Source organism: Oncorhynchus keta, chromosome 25 (genome assembly GCF_023373465.1).
Source record: "Oncorhynchus keta strain PuntledgeMale-10-30-2019 chromosome 25, Oket_V2, whole genome shotgun sequence".
In the NCBI taxonomy this organism is placed as follows: domain Eukaryota; kingdom Metazoa; phylum Chordata; class Actinopteri; order Salmoniformes; family Salmonidae; genus Oncorhynchus; species Oncorhynchus keta.
The window spans coordinates 39,972,309-39,978,577 of record NC_068445.1 but is presented as its reverse complement, the minus strand read 5'-3'; the positions used below and the strand labels follow the sequence as shown (position 1 = coordinate 39,978,577).

General features: G+C 41.7%; 1 long non-coding RNA gene across 1 annotated transcript; it reads right to left on the bottom strand.

Moving 5' to 3' along the window:
* Positions 1 to 520: 520 nt before the first annotated feature.
* LOC127911932 (uncharacterized) lies at positions 521 to 3,162 on the bottom strand. The gene is made up of 3 exons (XR_008079826.1): positions 3,025 to 3,162; positions 2,395 to 2,707; positions 521 to 2,147 (listed from the first exon to the last, which is right to left on the bottom strand). It is a non-coding gene; the product is annotated as an uncharacterized LOC127911932 (long non-coding RNA).
* Between the last annotated feature and the right edge of the window lie 3,107 nt (positions 3,163 to 6,269).

Sequence of the window (6,269 nt, the reverse complement as noted above, 5' to 3'; positions counted from 1 at the left end):
ACGGAGAGGGTGGAAGGGATGAAGAGGGTGGAGGGACGGAGAGGGTGCGGAGGGGGTGGACGGACGGAGAGGGTGGAGTGGAGGGACGGCAGGAAGAAAGGCTCTTTGTTGTCTGTCTCCGTGGCGAGGTGCTCCCGGGTCACCATGGCGCTGCTCGTCTGTCAAGGGCCTCAGGACGAACCTTTGTCACCACGGTAACCCAGTAGGGACGAAGATGATGGCAACGATGACAACACCACTCAACCAGGTCTGACCAAGCAGAATCTGGCAGCGCACGTGGCTCTGGGACCATATTAACAAAGACTCTCAGAGTAGAAGTGCTGATCTTGGATCAGTTTCACTTTTTTAGATCCTATTGAATACGACTTCATGGACAGAAGGGATCAGATCCTAGATCAACTATTTTTTAATACGGGCTCTGGCCATAACTTAGCTTAACTCTTTCAGTGGAAATAACTATTCTGAGCTTGAATGTTCCCTGGTCAGAAGTGTAAAGCATGTAAGTTTATTGGTTGGTGTATGTTGTAACAGTGATTAAATAAGGGAGTGGTCAAGAGGTAGAACATTTAGGCTCCAAGGACTGGTTTCCCACGTACGGATTAAATCAGGCCTGAGAGCACTTATATATTTAAGACTGGGCTTACTTTGTGTCTGGGGAAACTGGCCCTAAGATGTCATAACAAGCTACTAAAATGAGGTCTAGGGTGACATGTTCACCTTGTCATGGAGCGTGAAACTGACTGTGGTGTAAATTAGATTCCCTGTCAATGACAGTCCATCTTTGAGACAGAAGTACATGACAGTTCAACTCTGAAGAAGAGAGCATCGTTACCAGAGTTAACAGAAGACCAATCACCACAATGGTACTTCTTAATAATGTCCTCAGGAGTCTCTCCTCTCCATTCCCCATGACTGGCTCTCAGCCCTAACCTCAAGCCTTCTGTAACTTGGGTGTGATTCCCCCAAGACGTTACCCTGGCCTGTCTCCTCCGCCCTTTGCTGTGTGTCTCATCATAGCTCGTGGTCTAACACACTGACAGCTTTATTACAACATGGACAGGCCAATGTCTATGGAACAGGCCCTTCAGATCTCACACCCACTGGACACATCTGAAATGACGCACTACTAGGGACTATGGGGTTCCATTTTGGATGGAGCCTCTGTCTTCATATAGGGTCATATTGAGACACTACAAACAAGTCAGCAGAATGTGAACAAAATGTCCTGTCCTCCTCAAGGACCAGATGTAATGCCGCCCAGACTGGTGACATCATGACATTCAGGCAGGAACTTGTGTTTAATCTCATTGTTGGTTGTCTTGGCAACTCCTATGGTTATTGTCATACGGTTGTCAAAAAAGTCTGTCTCCTACTTAGTCGTGTACAGTACCCGTTACTCTTCAGCAGTTTAGTCAAATAAGGATTGACGGATTAATTACCACTGTCATCTACTGGTTATATTTTGACTTGATTACAGAATCGGGAACATTGAAATGTTAGTTTCCCTCTCCTCAAGCCCTGCATTCCAAATGGAGCCCTATTCCCTATATAGTGCACTACTATAGACCAGAGCTCTATTCCCTATATAGTGCACTACTATAGACCAGAGCCATAATTCCCTATATAGTGCACTACTATAGACCAGAGCCCTATTCCCTATATAGTGCACTACTATAGACCAGAGCCCTATTCCCTATATAGTGCACTACTATAGACCAGAGCCATATTCCCTATATAGTGCACTACTATAGACCAGAGCCCTATTCCCTATATAGTGCACTACTATAGACCAAAGCCCTATTCCCTATATAGGGAATAGGGTGTCATTTGGGAGGCAAGCCCACAGCTCCTCAGCTCACGCTGCCCCTATTAAAGTCAGTATAATGGCTCTCATATGACCAGCAGCATCCCCTGGCTCCAGATTCAATTAACACACTGATTACATTAACACACTGATTGGATCAAACTGAAAGAAGACGCATCACAGAGATGATCTATCTCCACCTATTATAGACTGGAGAGAGTCATATCACCTATTATAGACTGGAGAGAGTCATATCACCTATTATAGACTGGAGAGAGTCATATCACCTATTATAGACTGGAGAGAGTCATATCACCTATTATAGACTGGAGAGTCATATCACCTATTATAGACTGGAGAGAGTCATATCACCTATTATAGACTGAAGAGTCATATCACCTATTATAGACTGGAGAGAGTCATATCACCTATTATAGACTGGAGAGAGTCATATCACCTATTATAGACTGAGAGAGACTCATATCACCTATTATAGACTGAGAGAGTCATATCACCTATTATAGACTGGAGAGAGTCATATCACCTATTATAGACTGGAGAGAGTCATATCACCTATTGGATCATATCACCTATTATAGACTGAAGAGTCATATCACCTATTATAGACTGGAGAGAGTCATATCACCTATTATAGACTGGAGAGAGTCATATCACCTATTATAGACTGGAGAGAGTCATATCACCTATTATAGACTGGAGAGAGTCATATCACCTATTATAGACTGGAGAGAGTCATATCACCTATTATAGACTGGAGAGAGTCATATCACCTATTATAGACTGAAGAGTCATATCACCTATTATAGACTGGAGAGAGTCATATCACCTATTATAGACTGGAGAGAGTCATATCACCTATTATAGACTGGAGAGTCATATCACCTATTATAGACTGGAGAGAGTCATATCACCTATTATAGACTGGAGAGAGTCATATCACCTATTATAGACTGGAGAGAGTCATATCACCTATTATAGACTGGAAGAGTCATATCACCTATTATAGACTGGAGAGAGTCATATCACCTATTATAGACTGGAGAGAGTCATATCACCTATTATAGACTGGAGAGAGTCATATCACCTATTATAGACTGAGAGAGTCATATCACCTATTATAGACTGGAGAGAGTCATATCACCTATTATAGACTGGAGAGAGTCATATCACCTATTATAGACTGGAGAGAGTCATATCACCTATTATAGACTGAAGAGTCATATCACCTATTATAGACTGGAGAGAGTCATATCACCTATTATAGACTGGAGAGAGTCATATCACCTATTATAGACTGGAGAGAGTCATATCACCTATTATAGACTGGAGAGAGTCATATCACCTATTATAGACTGGAGAGATATCACCTATTATAGACCGGAGAGAGTCATATCACCTATTATAGACTGGAGAGTCATATCACCTATTATAGACTGGAGAGAGTCATATCACCTATTATAGACTGGAGAGAGTCATATCACCTATTATAGACTGGAGAGAGTCATATCACCTATTATATAGACATGGAGGAGAGTCATATCACCTATTATCACCTTATCTATATAGACTGGATTATAGACTGGAGAGAGTCATATCACCTATTATAGACTGGAGAGTCATATCACCTATCATATATCACCTATTATAGACTGGAGAGAGTCATATCACCTATTATAGACTGGAGAGTCATATCACCTATTATAGACTGGAGAGAGTCATATCACCTATTATAGACTGGAGAGTCATATCACCTATTATAGACTGGAGAGAGTCATATCACCTATTATAGACTGGAGTCATATCACCTATTATAGACTGGAGAGAGTCATATCACCTATTATAGACTGGACATATGGAGGAGAGTCATATCACCTATTATAGACTGGAGACTGGACAGAGTCATATCACCTATTATAGACTGGAGAGAGTCATATCACCTATTATAGACTGGAGAGAGTCATATCACCTATTATAGACTGGAGAGAGTCATATCACCTATTATAGACTGGAGAGAGTCATATCACCTATTATAGACTGGAGAGAGTCATATCACCTATTATAGACTGGAGAGATATCACCTATTATAGACTGGAGAGAGTCATATCACCTATTATAGACTGGAGAGAGTCATATCACCTATTATAGACTGGAGAGAGTCATATCACCTATTATAGACTGGAGTCATATCACCTATTATAGACTGGAGAGAGTCATATCACCTATTATAGACTGGAGAGAGTCATATCACCTATTATAGACTGGATATACTATTATAGAGTCATATCACCTATTATAGACTGGAGAGAGTCATATCACCTATTATAGACTGGAGAGAGTCATATCACCTATTATAGACTGGAGAGAGTCATATCACCTATTATAGACTGGAGAGAGTCATATCACCTATTATAGACTGGAGAGAGTCATATCACCTATTATAGACTGGAGAGAGTCATATCACCTATTATAGACTGGAGAGAGTCATATCACCTATTATAGACTGGAGAGAGTCATATCACCTATTATAGACTGGATAGATAGACTGGAGAGACTGTCATATCACCTATTATAGACTGGAGAGAGTCATATCACCTATTATAGACTGGAGAGAGTCATATCACCTATTATAGACTGGAGAGAGTCACTGGACTGGAGAGAGTCATATCACCTATTATAGACTGGAGAGAGTCAAATAATCTATTATGAGATGGAGAGAGTCATATCACCTATTATAGACTGGAGAGAGTCATATCACCTATTATAGACTGGAGAGAGTCATATCACCTATTATAGACTGGAGAGAGTCATATCACCTATTATAGACTGGAGAGAGTCATATCACCTATTATAGACTGGAGAGAGTCATATCACCTATTATAGACTGGAGAGAGTCATATCACCTATTATAGACTGGAGAGAGTCATATCACCTATTATAGACTGGAAGAGTCATATCACCTATTATAGACTGGAGAGAGTCATATCACCTATTATAGACTGGAGAGAGTCATATCACCTATTATAGACTGGAGAGAGTCATATCACCTATTATAGACTGGAGAGAGTCATATCACCTATTATAGACCGGAGAGAGTCATATCACCTATTATAGACTGGAGAGAGTCATATCACCTATTATAGACTGGAGAGAGTCATATCACCTATTATAGACTGGAGAGAGTCATATCACCTATTATAGACTGGAGAGAGTCATATCACCTATTATAGACTGGAGAGAGTCATATCACCTATTATAGACTGGATTATAGACTGGAGAGAGTCATATCACCTATTATAGACTGGAGAGAGTCATATCACCTATTATAGACTGGAGAGAGTCATATCACCTATTATAGACTGAAGAGTCATATCACCTATTATAGACTGGAGAGAGTCATATCACCTATTATAGACTGGAGAGAGTCATATCACCTATTATAGACTGGAGAGAGTCATATCAACTATTATAAAATGTGTTCCAACTTCAGATTAAATATATTAAATATAAAACCAGAAACAGACTGGTCAGAACAGAACATAACCTCTGGAAGGGCTTCTGTCTGAACAGAACAGAACCTCTGGAAGGGCTTCTGTCTGAACAGAACAGAACCTCTGGAAGGGCTTCTGTCTGAACAGAACAGAACCTCTGGAAGGGCTTCTGTCTGGACAGAACATAACCTCTGGAAGGGCTTTTGTCTGGACAGAACATAACCTCTGGAAGGGCTTCTGTCTGAACAGAACAGAACCTCTGGAAGGGCTTCTGTCTGAACAGAACAGAACCTCTGGAAGGGCTTCTGTCTGAACAGAACAGAACCTCTGGAAGGGCTTCTGTCTGGACAGAACAGAACCTCTGGAAGGGCTTCTGTCTGGACAGAATAGTTTTCATCCCTCTTTTTGTGACAAACAATCTTGGAACTGTGAGTCACAGTCTTATGTATTAAGTCAGGGAAGTAATTACTGAATGGGTTGAGGGAGGTCATTGTCCTGCCTTTAATTTGTAGCGCACAAACATACAAAACCACCCTGAAGGCTCAGCCACTGATGATCAGTAGTAGTAGTCAAGATGACATAGTACCACAGTAGTTGGAGAGCCAGTCTGTCATAAGGAGAGCCAGTCTGTCATAAGGAGAGCCAGTCTGTCAAGAAGAGAGCCAGTCTGTCAAGAAGAGAGCCAGTCTGTCAGGAAGAGAGTCAGTCGGTCAGGAAGAGAGCCAGTCTGTTATAAGGAGAGCCAGTCTGTCATAAGGAGAGCCAGTCCTTCAAGAAGAGAGCCAGTCTGTCAGGAGGAGAGCCAGTCTGTCAGGAGGAGAGCCAGTCTGTCAGGAGGAGAGCCAGTCTGTCAGGAGGAGAGCCAGTCTGTCATAAGGAGCACCAGTCTGTCATAAGGAGAGCCAGTCTGTCAGGAGGAGAGACAGTCTGTCAGGAGGAGAGCCAGTCTGTCAGGA